Source organism: Manacus candei, unplaced genomic scaffold (assembly GCF_025592945.1).
Source record: "Manacus candei isolate 608988 ecotype Guabito, Panama unplaced genomic scaffold, ASM2559294v1 h1tg000060l, whole genome shotgun sequence".
NCBI lineage: Eukaryota > Metazoa > Chordata > Aves > Passeriformes > Pipridae > Manacus > Manacus candei.
In genome coordinates this window covers 10,701,603-10,719,231 of record NW_026138108.1, presented here as the reverse complement: position 1 = coordinate 10,719,231, position 17,629 = coordinate 10,701,603, and the positions used below count along the sequence as shown (strand labels likewise).

At 38.4% G+C, this 17,629-nt stretch overlaps 1 protein-coding gene across 3 annotated transcripts in view; it reads left to right on the top strand.

The window, feature by feature from the left end:
• The window catches only part of GALNT18 (polypeptide N-acetylgalactosaminyltransferase 18), a 226,165-nt gene that overhangs the window by 179,853 nt on the left and 28,683 nt on the right, over nt 1-17,629 (top strand). The window lies entirely within an intron of this gene.

Genomic DNA, 17,629 nt, shown 5'->3' with positions numbered 1-17,629 from the left:
ACAGACACCCTCTTCACACCATACAGCTGTGTCAAATTCCAAACTATGTCCTTGTGGAAACTCCTCTTCTAAAGCTACTTTTTTTTCTTTCTCTGCTGTTGTCCTGTTACTCTAGTATGTGCCAAAGACTCAAATTACCAAAACCTTTCCATTTTCTTACACAACAGCTGGATTTATTAACTTGGCAAACAAGAAGGTTAAGACATGTGTCTCCCCAAATAAGTGAAAGTGTTTCTAGACAAATCTTGACAGGAAAAGTAACATTACATGGCCTAGAACATGCTTGTCAAAGACAGATGTGCAGATTATTTAACTTTAAAAGTAACATATGCAAAAATTACATAAAGGAAATGGACATACTTGTGGGAGTGGTTGGAGAAACTGAAAATTCCCTCCAGTTTCAATAGTTTTTTTTATCTGACTACCTTTTATATTGACTTTCTCAAAAGGACCCTATTATGCCCCACCTTATGAGGTTATGGAATGTGGTTTTGCACTGGAATTGTCAGTTACCTGATTTGACTGTACAGCAAATGAATCCTTGTAACATCTCAGAAATAAACACAGAGCAACAGGGTAGTCTTGTCCCCTGTACCTGGATCTCACAGTGAGCTGGAAACATGAGCTTGGTGAGGTGCAGGTATGATTCAGTGCTTCCTTGCCAGGTTACACACACTGCAACTGTGTTCTGTGCTGGCTTTCTTGGCTGAGGGCCTTTAATATTGATTACTAGTGGCATCATGCTCTAGTAAATTATGAATGATGAAGGCAGAAATACCTGAGAATCCCATCCATCAGACTCGTTCACTGCGTGGGCTGTGGCTTATTTGTCACATAATTATGTGGGAACCACTGTTTGCCTCCAGGAGGTTTTGAAGACAGTGTTTGTGAAAGAACTGTGCAAATCACCCATGAGCCAGAGACATTATTCTTCATCCTCTGGGAGGACGCCGTGACTCTCGTGGCATATCATCCGTGAGAACAACACACTGCAGGCATGGTTGTAAATTCCAATTAGAAATTTTAATTAGAGTTGAGAGACAAACAACAACAAAAAAAAGTGTCTTCAATTAGCACAGTTCAGTACTCACCAGATAAAGAACTACCTTTGAATGTCTTCTCAAGTTCTGTACAAATGAGATAGCAGCAAATAAATGACAGAGGGAAAGGAGGCAAGGGAAACTTTTCTTGATGAGATCCTACTCCTTCATAATCACAGTGTTATGTCTCCTCCCCATTACTATGTATTTAATTTTGTAACTAATGTTAAAAACAACATCCAAAAAGGCCCATATATGGGTAAGGTCCCAGTGATGAGGGAGAACTTTTTTAAGAGGGAATTAGACTTTCTCTGTGTTAGGGATTATGGTATCAACATGGTTTCAGCATACTTCTGCAAGATTTCCATTGCACATGTTGCACCTCTTGCTTAAGCAGAGCTGCAGCCATTTACTTTTTCTCTAGCATGTTGGAAATATTTCTATAAATATTCTTTTTAATCTTAGTGAACTTGCCAGTAACCACAAAAGATATGGGTGAGATTCTAATTTTATTCTAGTCGTGGTGAAATGCTATATGAAAGGGGATATTTTGCCCAGCTGGCAGTCCTTCTCAAAATAGATCAGTGCCCTGATTCAGGACTGCCTGTATGAGTGTTTGGGTGATGGCCTTCTTAGCTCTGGTGCAAAGTTTTGCTGCTGTTGCTGTTCCATTTACAATTTCATTGCTGCCACCATGGAGAACTTTGCACAGTTGCATCTAGATGTGCAATAATATATCTGACTGTCAGGAACCATTCCCACATATGCAGCTTAAGTTGCTGTTCTTAGTTACTGCTATAGCCCCTCTTCCAAACTGGATAGCTTCCTTTTATTTTTCCCCAATAACCTCTTTCAAATGTTTTTGGATTTTCAGATTTTTGCATAGGAAATGGCTTAGATGAGGTGACATCAAGGAATAGTTTTAGAATTGTAGGCATAGCTACTGTTTCCTTTTAATATGTATTACAGAGGGAAGAAATCATTGAAGTAAACAGAAAGGGAACTGAGTACCTGACATTAAAATTCTGTGCTCCGTTTTTGCCAGCAGTATCAAAAACATCATGCGTAGCTTCATAATTAAAAGCAGTAGAAAATGGCAAGGAAATATCCTCAAATATGGCAATGAAATTATCAGAAATAATTTTCCCTGTGGTGTTTCAGTTCCATTTTAAATAGAATCAGAGTTAGAGATGGTAAGAATTCTGTGACTTAGATTTCCCAACCTTTCAGCAGTCCACTCCATATGTCTATGTAACTAAGAGTAGCATATTCATAGTTCATTCCTTCAATCCTTTATCTTGGAATGCTTTATAACTGTGTTTGTTTTGTACTTCCCTTCTGCAAGTATAGAAACCGATGCAAATCTTCTGTAAGGATAAATAGCAGGATGGAATGGAAAATCAGAACATAATCTGTCCATTTCCTTAGCCCTCTGATACTACTAATGAGAAAGAATTTCTCCCAGCAGGGTATTTGGCTTGGCCTGAAAAGACAGAGAGCACTTGAAAAACCAGAATCTGTGATTAGGTATGTTTTCTACCCTCCTTCCATCTTCAGAGAGTGCTTTCCAGGGTAGCTGTATTTTGTCCTGGGCCCCAGGAGCCTGAACACTTCAGGAGTTACGATACCATCCACTGTAGAGCCCTGTGCGTGTTCAACCAGTGGAAAAAACAAAATGAGTGATGATCCTGCAATGCATTCATGTGTATTTAAGGGAAGATTTGCTATTCCTTTATCTTTAGTAAGAATTATTTCATTACAACATGCTGCCCAGATGATTATAGATTCTGCTGAGAGCTTCCTCGTCTTGGTGGTAGCATCTGAACAGCATAACTGTTTAAGTTGCTCACCCTCCCTTGATTCTGCTGCCACAGGGGTTTGCTCCCTAAGCATCACATCCTTCCATTTCTGCCTTTGGTCACTCTCTACCCAAAACAGAACTGTCATTACTACTCCCATCTGTACAGCAAGATACAGTGGTGTGGCATATGGCATAACTCCCCATACTCATTAGCAAGAACACAGCCATCACAGCTGAGCATCTGCTATGGCTTCTTGCAGCCACCAAGTGCTGGGCAGCTTTTAGATGTGCATGAACCAAGGCCATAAAGTGGGTTTTGTACCTTTAGTGTGTTGATGGTCAACCATTTGTAAGGGGCTTTTAGTGTCTGTCTCAGCCTGTCATAACAAGCCTCTCCTGCTGTGCAGTGCTGCTTCTGCTTAGCACAGCTGAGCAAAACTGGCTTCTGCAACTATTAAAACAGCTAATGCAGTAAATGCAACACAGTAAAATAGTTAACAAAAGTAGGTCAAACAGGTTCCTGCTACACTGTTTAGTGGTGGTAGAAATCACGTTGCTTTAATTACATGAGGCAAAGCACAGCTGCCCCCCATCAGTGTGATGAGAGAGGGAATTAGAAAAACTGGGAGACGAGGTGGACTTGGCATTAAGGGAGAGAGTGAGAGGAGATAAATGTAAAGGAAAGAAGGGAAGGCAGAAGAGCAGCAGTGGCAAAACAGTATGTAAAACATAAAGTTTGTGTGAGGTTGTGGGGGTTTTGCTGTTTGTTTCTTCAAAGTGGTTCATGCAGAAAAGGATAAAGGTACTGTTTTAATTCTTCACCATGTTGAAGTAAAGCAACAACTCAGTCATACGTTTAGGCCTTAGAAGATCTGTTTCCAGCAGCGCCCCTATTTTGCATGGAGGAGAGGGTTTGCTTGTACTTGCAGCAAGCACATGCCTCAGGCCTGACTGCATTCTCTTCCTAATTCTGAGAACCTCCTGAGCCTGGATGTTTGTTGTTAAGACTGCTGTTTAACCAGGCCTGTAATTGTGAAGGCACACTGTAGAGAGTGTCACTTGCATTAAAACTACTCCGGAGTGATAATTTAGATTTTTTGGTGAGAATGAAACACCACATTATTAGAGACTTTATTGTATAATAAACGAATACCATCAATCAATGAAGTGATATTTTAAGTACAAACTTACTTTGAAAAGTGCATGTGATTGAGGGGATAATGGGCAGTTTTGTTCTCCTGTTCCATAGTTTCTGGCTCATATAATTCTCAATTTATAAGCAGTTAAACCCCAAAGCTCATTTAGTGATATGAAAGTCAATACAAACCAGTCAGATTTTTGGGAATTCAAGTTGAGGACCAGAGTCAGAAGACTAGACTGGGAGAATCACTAGGAAAGAAATGCAGGTGAGAAGGGACACCCATTTATATCATTTGTATGATATCATTTCACAAGAGATTTAAGAACTGACACTTGGACACCTGTGACTCCAGCCCTGTCTGGTACAAATTATTGCATCTCCACTGAAGGCAGTGAAAGGAAGTCATGCCAACACATAGAGTTGTGCCAGTTCACACTGTACAAGACTCTGACCTGAAAAAATGATGTTGTATTCTAAGCACAGTGTGGGAAGTACTTGAAACATCTGTTACAAAAACTCCCAGTAACTTCTAACCTTCTAAAAACTATTTGTGTGATTCATGACTGTTCCTTTTAAAACGTTTTTCAGATATATTTTTATAAATGCTATATTTTCTTCAATCAAACCTCTTAGCATAGTGTTTGTTCATACACAGAAATTTGTTAATTTGTAACATTAGAACATATGTATGACTAAAAATGGCTATCATTGAGGGCATTTATATTCCACTAAAAAATTACAGAGTCAGTCACAAACACTGTATAGTTATTAGTCCAATCTGTAAAACCCAGGAGAGGGAAGATTCATAGATGTTCCACAAATAATTATCAAAATAATTAAAATTGCTTTGGAAATTATTTGGGGGAGAGAAGAATAAATTTGTCAGCTTATTTTACATGAATAATTTAGACATCTCTAAAGTTAGTATGATCTTCAAGTTATTGAGACATTACAAAGATAAACATTTCAAAATTGAGTTTTAATAGAGCCTTAATTTTAGTAAGTCTGTTGCTATGTAGAATTTTTTTCTTTAGATTCCTGTGCCTAATGAAATTCACATTGTATTGGACAATCATCCATGTCAGAAAAGCTGGGAGAACCACCCCACGCTTTGTCAGAACGAGTGTTGAGGGAATTAGGAAGCAGAAACAGTACCCCTCTTGAGACTGGCTTTCTGTGTCTGTGAAGTATGATGACCAACAAGCATTGCATACCATTTTATGAAGAGAAATTAGTAGACAAAATGTGATGTATACAATTTACTACAGGTAGACTTTCCATAATACCTTTTCATTTGCTTTAAAAAAAAGAAGTCAGTGAATAGTGCAGCTGCTTTTCCTTGACAGTTTTAACACTGACAGAGTCCCACGATACTGCTGTCCTGAAAAGTTTTGGATAAAGGAGCTCCTGAAGCTTAACAATAGCATTTAGCTGTGATGACTCAAATTCTGAGCTGCCTTATGGATGAATATGTGTTCTCTTTCTCCTACACCTGAAAATTAAACTTATAGTAATATTGTAATCTAGACCAGTGTTCTAAGACACTATAGTGAGATATATACGTTTCAGAAAAGGTCTTCTGTTATTTACAAGTATTGTTCTGAAGTGTGTGTGTAAAACACATAAGCATTGCAAACTGAGGACTCTGTGCAAGAAGACAGTATAACAGAAGGGCCCACATGTAGCAGTTGCTGATTCTAGCACTTTCCCATGGTTATCAGGGAATAAGGAGGGACAGAACAAAACCTGCTGATGGATCAGTGATTGACCCTTCAGAGTCGAAAAATCACTGCCCTGAAGATGAGATGTCTACAGTAAACATTTTCAGGCAGTCTTTTTTTTAAGCAATGAAAGGCAGCAGAGCAGGTGTTTAACAGCTCTCAGTTATTTGAAAACTCAGGGTTGGTGTTCACATTTCTCTTCAAGGTAAATGTTAGACACGTTCAGTGCCTGTGTACGAGGCAGCCTGATCTGAGATCTGCTCTGTGCAGTACCATTTCTTTCTAGAACTAGAACCAGAATAATTTTTTTTTTTTTAATCTAGGTTGCTCAGTTCTGTAGAGGCCCAAGCAATAGAAGATAATTTAGAGAGCCAGTGAAACTGCCTAGCAAGGATGGTTTATAAGCATTAATAAATTATAATTTTTATTTTAAACATATTCTGTAAATTGCTGTGGCAATTAATGTCTTATATAGGACATTCCTGCTGGGTAGTTTATTAAGGCTATTTATATTTCTGCTAATTTCTTGCAGTGCATAAATCCTGATTTTGATCACAGTAAAGTTAATAGAAATTGTGACCTTGTTTGCAAGGGAAGCAAAATCTGGAGTTAGTTTTTTGCAGTCCTTTTCAAAGTTGAGTTTTTCTATGTATGGCTGAGAAGCTAAATCCAGCAACACTTTTTCAAAGCTGCAGTCTCTTCAGAATATATAACAGGTGCATCAGGAAGCTACAGAGATGTTTCAAAGGCTTCTAAAACCAACCAGTCCTTCTTGGCTTAACACAGGAAGTACACCACTTTCTTCTTGGAGATGTGTTGTGATTGAAGACATTTCACCCTGCATATTATTTTATTATTTTAATATTTTTCCTTAAATTTGATTCTGGCCAAATTCTCATTATTTACTGCAGTGCAAAGCTTCAGAGAACCTTTTAATCTGATTTCTGGAGTGGGGTTTTTACTGAGCCGTTTGCCATGAGTGAATTATTTCTGTACTTGCTGTGGCAGTGTTAAGGTTTGCTGTTGGACTCAATGATCTTAAAAGTCTTTTCCAACCTGAACAATTCTGTGATTCTAAGAGCCTTTCTGCTGATACAGATAACAAGACTGTTACCCAGTCTTCTGTGTTGGTTACCTCATTCAAATCCAACATCCATTGCCTGGTGGGACAAATTCCCTTAACTAAAGAGAGATGTTCTTTGGCAAGTGAAGGTCAGTAGTGGTGAATTTTCAGCTTGTGAGTGTGGATCTGATCACTAGGCCCACTGGTGAACAATTTTTAGACTGTGTTTTGCAAATGACCACAGGTCTTTAAATAGTAGGACAGAGTCTAAGCTGTCTCTTCATTTTATGAAAGGATCAGACATCCTGAATGTCTCTGAATGTCCTGAATGTCTCTGTTCAGAGAGTAAGAGGCATTTGAATTCAAAAGAATAAACACAAGAGGTCCTTCTTCAGGTTTCAGACCTAGGATAGGTCTTTTGTATGTTATGCTTCACTGGCTATAGACAGAGGAAAAACTGTAGAACTGCCTTCTTCTAAATCAGAGGAAATATCTTTTACATCTCTCAATTTGGAAATAATGGAATGGATATTTCTGCTTATTTATTTTTGTGTTTAAAACCATGTAGTGCAAAAATGTTGTGTATGCCTGTGAGAATTGAGAGAACTGATCACTTGGAATTGAAATTCCAACCGTGGTGAAATGAAAGAGTTGAAAAATAATCCTTTTATTCCTAAGAGTAACATTGATTTTCTCATTTGGAAGCATATAGAATTTTTGTAGTCTTGGAGAAATGGATTTGTTTGGAATAAATTTTTTCTTTGTTTAAATAGGATGGTCTAGAATGAAAAAACTTAAAAATACCTTAGATGCTTCTGAGATCTATATTCTTCCCTAGTGCACAGGATCACTGCTGAAGGTGAGCATGAATAATGAAAAAGGAAAATACTACTATAAGCTGAAACTAATGATCTGGCTAAATTACTAGTGTTGACATGCAGGTTCCAGAACCTGAGTTGGAGTTCAAAAGAAAGAATTCAAAAAGTCAGTCAGTTCTTTTGAGTGCTATGAGGAAGAACATTAAAAACTTGAATTACTTGAAAACTTAGAGCCAAGAAGGCTTTAAGAAAAAGGTCTTTTTAATTAATACTGGCTGATTGCTAAGCATTTTCTAACTAAGAAATGACTGCTCATTTATGCAGGTAGGTGCAGCAGAAGAGTCAAAGGTAACTTGGCCAGTGCCAGAGAAGACACGTTTGAAAAAGTAAATAAAACCCCTAACCACAAAATATAACAGGAATAAAAGCAGTTGTCTGTAACATGCCATATCTGTTCAGTCATCCATTCTTCCAAATAAAAGGGAAATGCTCATCTCAGAGTGGATAAGAGCTCTTTCATGATAGCAGTACTATTTAATATTTTATAGTAGAGGTGCTGATGCAATTTCACATCTATTAGAAGATGTGCTGAAAAGATAGAGAAGCGTAAGTTAACCTTTAATGGAAGGAAAGATTGCAAATGCTGATCAGAAGTAATGTCAGAAAGGTACTGAGAAAGTGCTATCAAAGACATTCAGTTTCTCAGCTTTTGCCTAGTAAAGCAGGATTTCCACAGAGATAATAGAAACTTCAATGGGCAAAAAAATCTGATGTAATTTACCTAGACTTGATAAACTCAGCTTTTATCACATTACTGCAGAAAAGAATAATGCATCATGTCAGCAAAAAGTAATAGTAAGTGAGCTTGTGGAGTGCTCAGAGCAGCACACTGGGGCCACAGAGGATGCTCATGTGTAGAGACAATGGGATTAATCCATTAACACCTCTGCTCTCCTCTGTTGGACCCCAAGGTTGACAGGCTGGGGGCTTTCTCAGTTTGTGATTTTTTCGGGGTGGAATTTTCTTTGTTGTTTTTAAGAATAACTTGTTAACTCATATTGCTGTATATTACAGAAGGTTCTTCACAGATTTTTTAAAAATAATTTGTGAAGTATTTTCACTTCATGTTTTGCGCATCATGTTATCATTACCTTGCATGTTTTTTGTATTGCTTTAGATGTTGGATTTTTTGCCTCTCAGTCTTTGGGTTATTCTCTTCGTCTAGAATTCTGTGGCCTTTCTGTATGACTAAATCCTACGTTTGCATCATTATCATCTTTTCTGGTTATCTTGTCCACTGTTGATATGCCTTCTGTTGACATGGGTGGAGAGGAACATATATCTGCTGTCTCTGTGGTTTGACTAGAAGCAATCTGTTGTGCACTTTGTTAAATAGATGAGACTGATGCAGGAAGAGGGGAAAATGGAATATCAAAGGAATTGATTTTCAGGCTATTTAATGTCTTCTTTTGATTGTTTTTTGAATTTTATAAGATTCAAATCGTGGTTTCTGAGCTTCTCATTGTCACTGTTAGAACTTTCTACCCCAATTTACATTTTCAGGACAATTTGCCCAGAATATCTGTAGTAAAAAAACCCACACTGAAAATATAATTGAAACAAACTGTTGGGAGCAACCGCAGTGCTTAAGAATTTAGAATTATCAGAGCATTTCAAGCTCTCATGTACTGTTTTAATTTAGAAAAGATTAGAGCTGTCAGACTGAATATTATACAATAGGTCAGAACTGTTCTCATTTAGCAAATAAAAATGCCACATAACATGTCCAGGCAATTTTTTTTCTTGCGTTATAGTAAGTGATTTTTTTTTTGTATGGATAGCTTTGGACAAAAAGATTTCAGCAGGTTAAAATGTCAAAACATTTGAAAACAGGAAGGTGAAATATTGCTGGGCTTCTAGATGATGAGCCTGGCACATAGATTTTGGATTTGGGTTCCGTGTGTTTCCTGTTGAACACTTAAGCCGATTAAAGGTGATGCTGCCTTTCATCTTTGGTTTGGTTCAGGAGCCCAGGCTTACAGTGGGCTCTTACATCCACCCAGCGAGCTGCTGCCAAAGGGCCTTGGAGCCAACACCCCCAAAACACACAGGCTGTCGTGGTTTTGAAGCTGCTGCTGCTTTCTTTGTGCAGGGCTTGGCTAACGCCCTGATCTTGGAGCATTTGCACTTTGCAAATGAGCACTACTTGCACGGGGTGATATAGGACAATCAAAAGAGAAGGGCAGGGCTTTCCTTTGCTAAGTTGAAAATGATTTTATTTAATGCGTTTGGAGAAACAGAGCAGCTGTGCTGGATACCTGCAGTGTCTCATAATCTAATACTATTTGAGCGACTCACATTTTGTAAGTGCATTAATTTGAAATAGATCAGAGTTGCATATTATGTAGCTATTACTAGAGTTATCCATATTTTAAAGATGTCTGTTCTCATTGCAAATTGGCAGTTCAATCAGCAGTTTTTAAAACCAATTGTCACTTACAATATAAATTCAGCATAAAACCAACCTAGTTATTGGAGCACATGTATAGCACTTGGAGATTGATGATGTAGTAATTGTTAGAGGGTTGCCAATTTAAACATTCCTTTGATGGATATTGTACTGTCTCTTTTGTTACTTCATCAGAGTTGAAGTTCTGAAGGTCAGATTTTTTTTTCTCAAATTCTTAAGAGTATGTGATTAACTGTTAGAGAAGGTAGTTAATACAGTAGATGGAAGATTCACTTTATAGTTTCTTTAGTTTTATTGATAATTTTACTATGTCATTCCATTAATTGAAGTCATCCACTGGCTCATTTAGAATTCATGGACCAAGTTCAGTCCCCATGAAAGCATATTTAACTCCCTCTGTAATTACATGAGCCATACTACTTCCAGAGTATTCATTCAAATTCTGATCAGCAATTCAGCTTCAGCTTAGTTTCTCCCTGGTATTGTTCACCACTTGCAGAGTACAGTTATTTGCAGAAATGTTTATGGAATGATTGTATCCACAGTGTGATTCTGTGAACAGGGAATTTTTTTTTTTTTCTCCTGCTCATTAACTATCATTTGTCCAATCAGGAAGCAGAGAGAATGTCAGAAATTATTTGTTCACATAAAATGTTGATTGAATATTTATGAGTAACTGAAAAAAAACCCTGCATTGATTTGTACACCAAGGAAAGAGCTATGTTTGTCAGATAATTTATTTGAAATCAGCAATCAAACTAGCTCTTAGCCAGAGTTGAGTTCAATCTAAACCTGAGTATATTTAGAGTAGTGGTATTTTCCCCAAAGGAAAATATGGGATACTAGAGACTTTAATTTAGCATGATTTCAAGAGCCAATGGTTAGAAATTAAAGCCAGTTGGACACCCATTAGTAATAAGGTGCAAATTCCTATCAGAGCAAATGAGAGGCCATCATAGAAAACAGTGACAGTAACTGTTGAAGTCATCTAAGCTGACACAATTCTGGAAACTATAAATTAATGTGATGCAAGTCATTAGAGGTGAGTAGGTGGAAGTATAGAGCCCGTGGCATATGGAAAAGCAGAGACAAAAAACTGCTGGTCCTCTTTGGCTCTTGAATCTACCCACACGTCAACTAAGTGGCAATCACAGCTAGGATTTCTTTGAATTTGGATTCAATTTAGAGTGTTCAGAAATAACACTGTTACAGCAGATGAATAATGCTGTGCCTTTAAAGAAATTGGGGGGGGGGGAGGAGGGAGTTAATGTGTTTCTGCATAACTTTAAAAATAGTTGTTAAATTTCTTGAATAATTTTCCCTCTTTTCTTTTCTCTTAAAGTGTGATTACACAAATTACACAGGGATAGCTCTGTTATGCCAAGCCTTTCCACTCAGTTGGCTGTCCATAAAGGCTTAGAGCAATCAAGTGGAAAAGCTGAGGAATGCATTTAAGTCGTTCCGATGTTACAACAGTATTAAATTTGTATTTGTTTAGCAGGGAACTGCCCTGATTGGGAACATTGGAACTTTGTTGCTCTTGCTGTGTTAAAGATGTAGTGATTTATGCAGCACGCCTATTCCATCTCAGCATTTTATTTTTAGTGCTTTCAAACTCTGAAATTAGCCTTAAAGCTGTGAGGTCTGCATTGACTGACTCGCTAATGGCATCAGTTTGGGAAGTTAAAAATAGCTACACAGTTTATGAACTCACATGTTTTATTAAAATAAGATGAAGCTTAAATAAAATAAAATAAAAAAAACCTGGAGAAAACTGAGATAGGTTACCACATTAAACCTGGAGCTTTTATAAATTTTGCTGATTTGCATTTGATGTGGAGGTCTGTGACCAAAGGGCAGGGACAGGACTCAGTATGTAAGAAGTAGATCAAGGTAAATCAGAGCTGTGAATTTCAGGTTGGGTTTGAGTTTTAATTTGATCTTCGATTTTGTATTAACACGGAACCAAATCCTTAAATTTTTTATTTGTTCTCAAATATGTTCATATGAGGAAATCTTCCATTGTTCAAATTATCAAATACCACTGCACTAATGTAATACAGCATAATAAAAAGGTTTCCTTTGTTATAATGTGCCTGCACAGTGTTTTCACCATATGGGGCAAATAATGAGTACCAATTGACTTCGAAACTGGGTGTGATGTCAGCATTATATAAGCATCAGATAATCATTTAGTGTTGCTGGATCAAATTATGACATGGACTGACTAATCATGCTTTTATTTTTTGTGTCCAATGCAGTCATGACACTAAGTCCTTTACCTGTTGGATTGATTGATTTAAACATCTCATCAAGTTTAACCTCTTTCTTGTTAGCAACTATGAATTTGGGGGTTTAAAGAATTTCTGGAGCTATCAGGTTGCTTTTTCCCCATGTTGCATTTTTTAATTCAACTTAAGTAACAGGAGTAATTGTGAGTGTTTGCATAATGATAAGACTGGGAGAATTGGGACCTTCTTGAGCACTCAAGGCACATTTAAATGTAAGCTGTCAAGTGAGCTGCATGTCATTCTGCCAGATGTGTGACATACATGGTTAATACTCTGAAGAACCTAATTTCCCACTTTCAAAAGAAGCCATGCTGGATAATTCTGAATTAACTATTTGCTGCGGAATGCCTATTTCTGACTTCCCAATGTATTTTTAATACCCTACGTGGTGTGTTTTCAAATAAGTTAAACTGCCCAGTGTAGACTCTATTTGCTGCACATAAATAACTTGAAGGAATACTGTAATTTGATAATTGCTCCCTGAGATAATACTGTAGTTAAATCACTAAGAAGACGCAAAAATGCAACCTACAAGAACTGTGGCAGATTTGATATTTATTTCTCTTCAACTTCCTTGGAACTGTTCAAACTTCTAAAAATCAACACTGATTAACTTTTTTGTTAATCAGACAAACATTACCTCTTAGGATTCTTCTTGTCCCTCCAACTTTGTTACTCCCCAACTGTTTTCAGACTCGTGCTTATGGGGGACTTTTTCTCTCAGTCACAGAATGGTTGAGGTGGGAAGAGCCCACTGGAGATCATCTAGTCCAGAACCCCTGCTCAAGCAGGATCAGCTAGACCAAGTTGCCAAGGAAAATATCTCATGGTACTTTATTTTCCTATTCTGTGCATACAAAGGAGATGAGACCCAGTTTATCTTGAGCAAGAGTCCCCTGTATGGGCAAATTAGTGACATCGAAATAATTCTTTCTCTTTCCTGATTTGGTGATTCCAAGCCAAATATTGTGTCTGGACAGGGGGGAAGAAAAGTTCCTGTGAGGAAAAAAAAGTGACCTCAGGTAACCATCACTGTCCCAAAAGGCTAAAAGTTCTCCAAGATTCGAGATAGATATAAAAGAAACTCTAATATTTCTGACACCTCTTCTTTAAAGCGAGCAAGCCAAGCATTAAGGATATAAAGTGACTATAACCAAATAGAGTAACCCATGAAATTGTTTCATCTTCAGTAGCAACTGTGATTCAATAGTGTATATAACAGTTGGGATGGAGTCTCCCAGCTGATAGTGAAGGATAAACTTTGGTTACTTCAGGCTAACAGGACAGTGACTAAAGCTCTAATTTCAGTAAGGCTGGCCCAAGGATTTCAGTCAATGCCTGATGAAATGCTCCCTGGCTAACACCCATGAAATGTGAATCAGGCTTTAAATGCAGAGCAACTTCAAACAAGACAGAGAGATTCTTTGTGCAACAGGAGAATAAATCTGATACCCTATGTGCTGCAGAGAATGTAAAGTTGTTTTTATTAAGAGAGTGCTCAACACTATATCAGGATCTGGTACAGTAGTGTGATTCAGCATCTCGGATGTTGATGTAGCCTGTCACCTCAGCTTCCCATTCATCTCCCAAATTGTTCTTTGAATGTTGCAAGAACAAAATTTTCAGGTACCTGCTTTTAGGGCTGATGCAATTTAGTTCACAGGGCTTTGTTGGCTTGAAGCAGAGCATGAGATTTCCTCTGAAATTATCCAGACTGTGGATAGCGTGATTTTTAATTACAAGTTTCTTCCTGCTGGGAATCTGACAAGTTTAAATCAGATGTCATTTGTAAGAGTGAGTTGTGCTGGAGACTCTGACAAATTGCTCCCCCGTGATTCTGCTTATGAGGATAATAAAAGAGTTTTTTGAAGGAGCATGCCAAAGGAAGTAACCTGTAGTTGACTGTGGTTCTGTCCTCCAGATGTGTACAAAGGAGGGATCTGGACCAGCAGTTTGTTGACTGAAAGTCTGATGCTTTATTCCTGACTGGTTTTGTTCTGGGGGAACAGCTAAGTGCAATTAATGTGTCTGTGAGTTAAACTTAGCTCTGCTCTTTCGTGGTTTTCCCACACTTAATTCATGTCACAGACCAACACAAATAGAGAGAAACCCACTCAGGGAAATTGATATTCCCATGAAGTAATCTTATGTAAGCAGACATTCATTGCAAGGGAAATCTCCCTTTGGCTGAGAAATTCCAGAGCTTCAAGGCAGTGTGAGGACAGCACATATCTGCCACAGCAATCTGCCACCTGCTCCATTGGGGTACCCACAAAATCCAGGATGTAGCTGTGGTTCAGTGGATTGCACTGGCTTTGTGGTCACAACAGCCAAGTTGTGGCAAGGACAGGGTATGAGGGTATGAATTATCTCTTTCCTGTCCTGAGCTTCTGCACAGGCTGTCTGGGCCTGGGAGCTGAGTCTCTAGGAATTGAGAGGGTCACTCCCCTCCCTCCTTACAGTTTGCTGTGGATACATGGGTCAGGACTGCAGTGGTGTCTCCTCTTGGCAGTGTCCTAGCACAGAATTCCCTCTGTTATGGGCACAGGTCAATGTCCCCTGGGAAGGAGGGAAGGAGCAGGAAGGCAGCAGTTAATTCCCAAGCCACTATTTCTCTGGTGCCCACCCCTGCCCTCCTAGGGAGGATCTGGGCCTAGAGGCCCCGTGTAGGAACACAGATTTGTGCTTTAGGGACAATCAGTTGCACAAAATAGTACAAATCACTAAATAGTTTATTGTACAATAGACAATTGTAATAATCCTTATTAGTGTTTTTATTCATATGCAAATTAAGAAGCTGCTAACAGTAGTAATTGTTGTTGGTTTAGAACAATCAAAAGGATATTGAAAAATTAATTTACTTAAAAGAGTCCTGAAAGAACCATTATTTATGTTGCAAATATTCAGTCACTTTTAATTATGAGTGACTGATGTGCCTGGTTTTTGTATTAATTCTGAGCAGCAAGACAGCGAGCTTTCTCTTTGCTTTGGGTCTTGTGTCCTGCAGATACCATTACAGGATAATCTGCTTCAGATATTAAAATAAAGGCTGCTAAGACAGGCAGAAAATGCGGGGGGAAATCTGTGACATAATCTGCCTTTGGTGATGAAGGCAGCTTAGCGTCACAGCCCAGCGGTACCTCGGCAGCCTGGAGCTTAGTGGAGCTGTTTTAGCTATTCACTGTTGCACCTGAAGGTCATTTAAACAACCTGGGTTTAGAGGTGTTGATTTTACTTTGCTGCCTCATCCATCTGACAAGCTGTTACTCAGAAATCTGAGCCTCTTCTGCTTGACCTGTAAGGCCTGAGTTTATATGGGAGCCTTCACAATGACTGAATGGCCTAGAAATGATATAAATTAAATGAATGAAAATGGGGCAGTGACGGGGGAGATATTGCAGTATTTGCACAATTAAGCAACATGCCTTTGCATATCATGGTATTTACAGTTTCATTTCTTGCTAAGGTTTACGGCCTGATCTGTGTGAGGGGCACAACACAAAGTTGGTGGTGTTCTTAGTCATAAGAGAAGTGATGCTCACTCAGCCAAGCACAGTAAGGCTTCCCTCACAGCTAGGGCAGTTGAATTGGCATTAATGTCCTGCTTGATATCAAAGTAATTTTCTGCTTTTTAAACAGCTTTATTTATTTATTTGTTCCTAACCTAGAAAGTCTTTTAAGACTTGAGTACTCATGGTAAGAAATCTTGGTGTATAGTTGCATTTATTGTCATCTGTCATTTCCATCTTTCCTTTTGAAAATGTCATTTGTACTAAAAGTACATTCAGTGATGGAAATGCACCAGGTGATGATTTCTTTGCCCTTCTCTTGGGACCCAGAAAAGCAGAAGAAAAGAGGAATCTCTGAGATGTGAGCACAGTATTCCAGCCTGAGACACATTTCGATTTTACTTGCAGAGCCTTGTGAACTTTGCAATTTATTCATGAACACAGGCAGGATCGAAGCTCCAGTTTCTACATCAGGTCATAGGATACAGGCTCTTCATTTACATTCTAGATGCTGAGTTCTTTCTCTGAGTGCCATTTGCAGTCACCCTGCAAACAGTGGAGCCACCACTTCAAGATGTTTGGTGGGCAGGCCTATTATATTAAGGTACATATATTTTTCCACTTACCTTGCAAGGCTTAAAAATGCTTCAGGGAAGAAATTTTCTATTAGGATACAGTTCGATAAAACTTCATAAGCTTCTGTCAGTCTCTACAGAGAGAGAGAGAGCAACAATAAAGATTGAAACAAATCAGTTAAAGTAATAGACTGTCACTTGAAATATATCCTCTATAACTAAGGAATTACTTTTTGTAAGCTACTGTAATTAAGGATTTGCTTTGATTTTGTTGCCGTCCATTTAAAATATCAGGAATTCTTTTCTTCAGCTTAATGGACTTGGTTTAAGAGGTAAAGTACTACTTTGTGTGCCTGGGTGGGAGCACTGAGGAACTGTCCTTTGTTCTCCACAGGACAGAGAGCTGTACCAAGCTGCACCTCTCACCCCTGCCCACCAAATAACCACACCACAGGTCCTCATCTGTTGAAGCAATTAGTCCAAACTCAAAGTGAAATGTAAATGACCTTTGATCTTCTGTAAAAAAAGAAAAATTTAACTGTTGATGACAGAGATAACCAACAAAAACCGGTAAAGGTGCTCTTTCCTTATTTTGGTGGTTATCAGTCTTGTCTGCATCATTAGTGTTCTAATGAACCCATCCTCCATCCATGCACTGTTCTGGAGTTGAGCTGTTAAGTCACATAAGTCATTTAAAGAAAAAGGCATCACAGCATAGACATCAGATGTCTGAAATTTTACTCATATTATGACAAAGCACCAAATCAGGCTGCTAAACCTGGCAGAGATTTCATTCGTTATGGTTTATTAAAAATAATCCCACTGAGCATGAAACTAGGCTATATATAGCGTTTGTCTTGTCTGTAATTATAGACTGTGTATGACATGAAAACCTGAGGCAAACAGTGTCAGGGTTTTACTCTGAAGAGTGACTTAACTCTAACCTGGGAAAAGACTGCAGAAGTATCCACTGAGCAGCTCAAGTGGCAGAGCTTGGTGAGAGAACTGCTGCTTATCACTGAAATTGCAGCACTGAATGTTCTATATATGGAAATGCACAATGTACCTGCAAGTAATAAGCCTTTAAGATGGTGTTCCCAGATGGCAATATCTCAGCTGTAAGACAGTTCCTAAAGCCATGTGAGAGACAAAACAATGAAGAAAATTGTCGATGTGAGTGCTCTGCATCTGTGCTGAGTT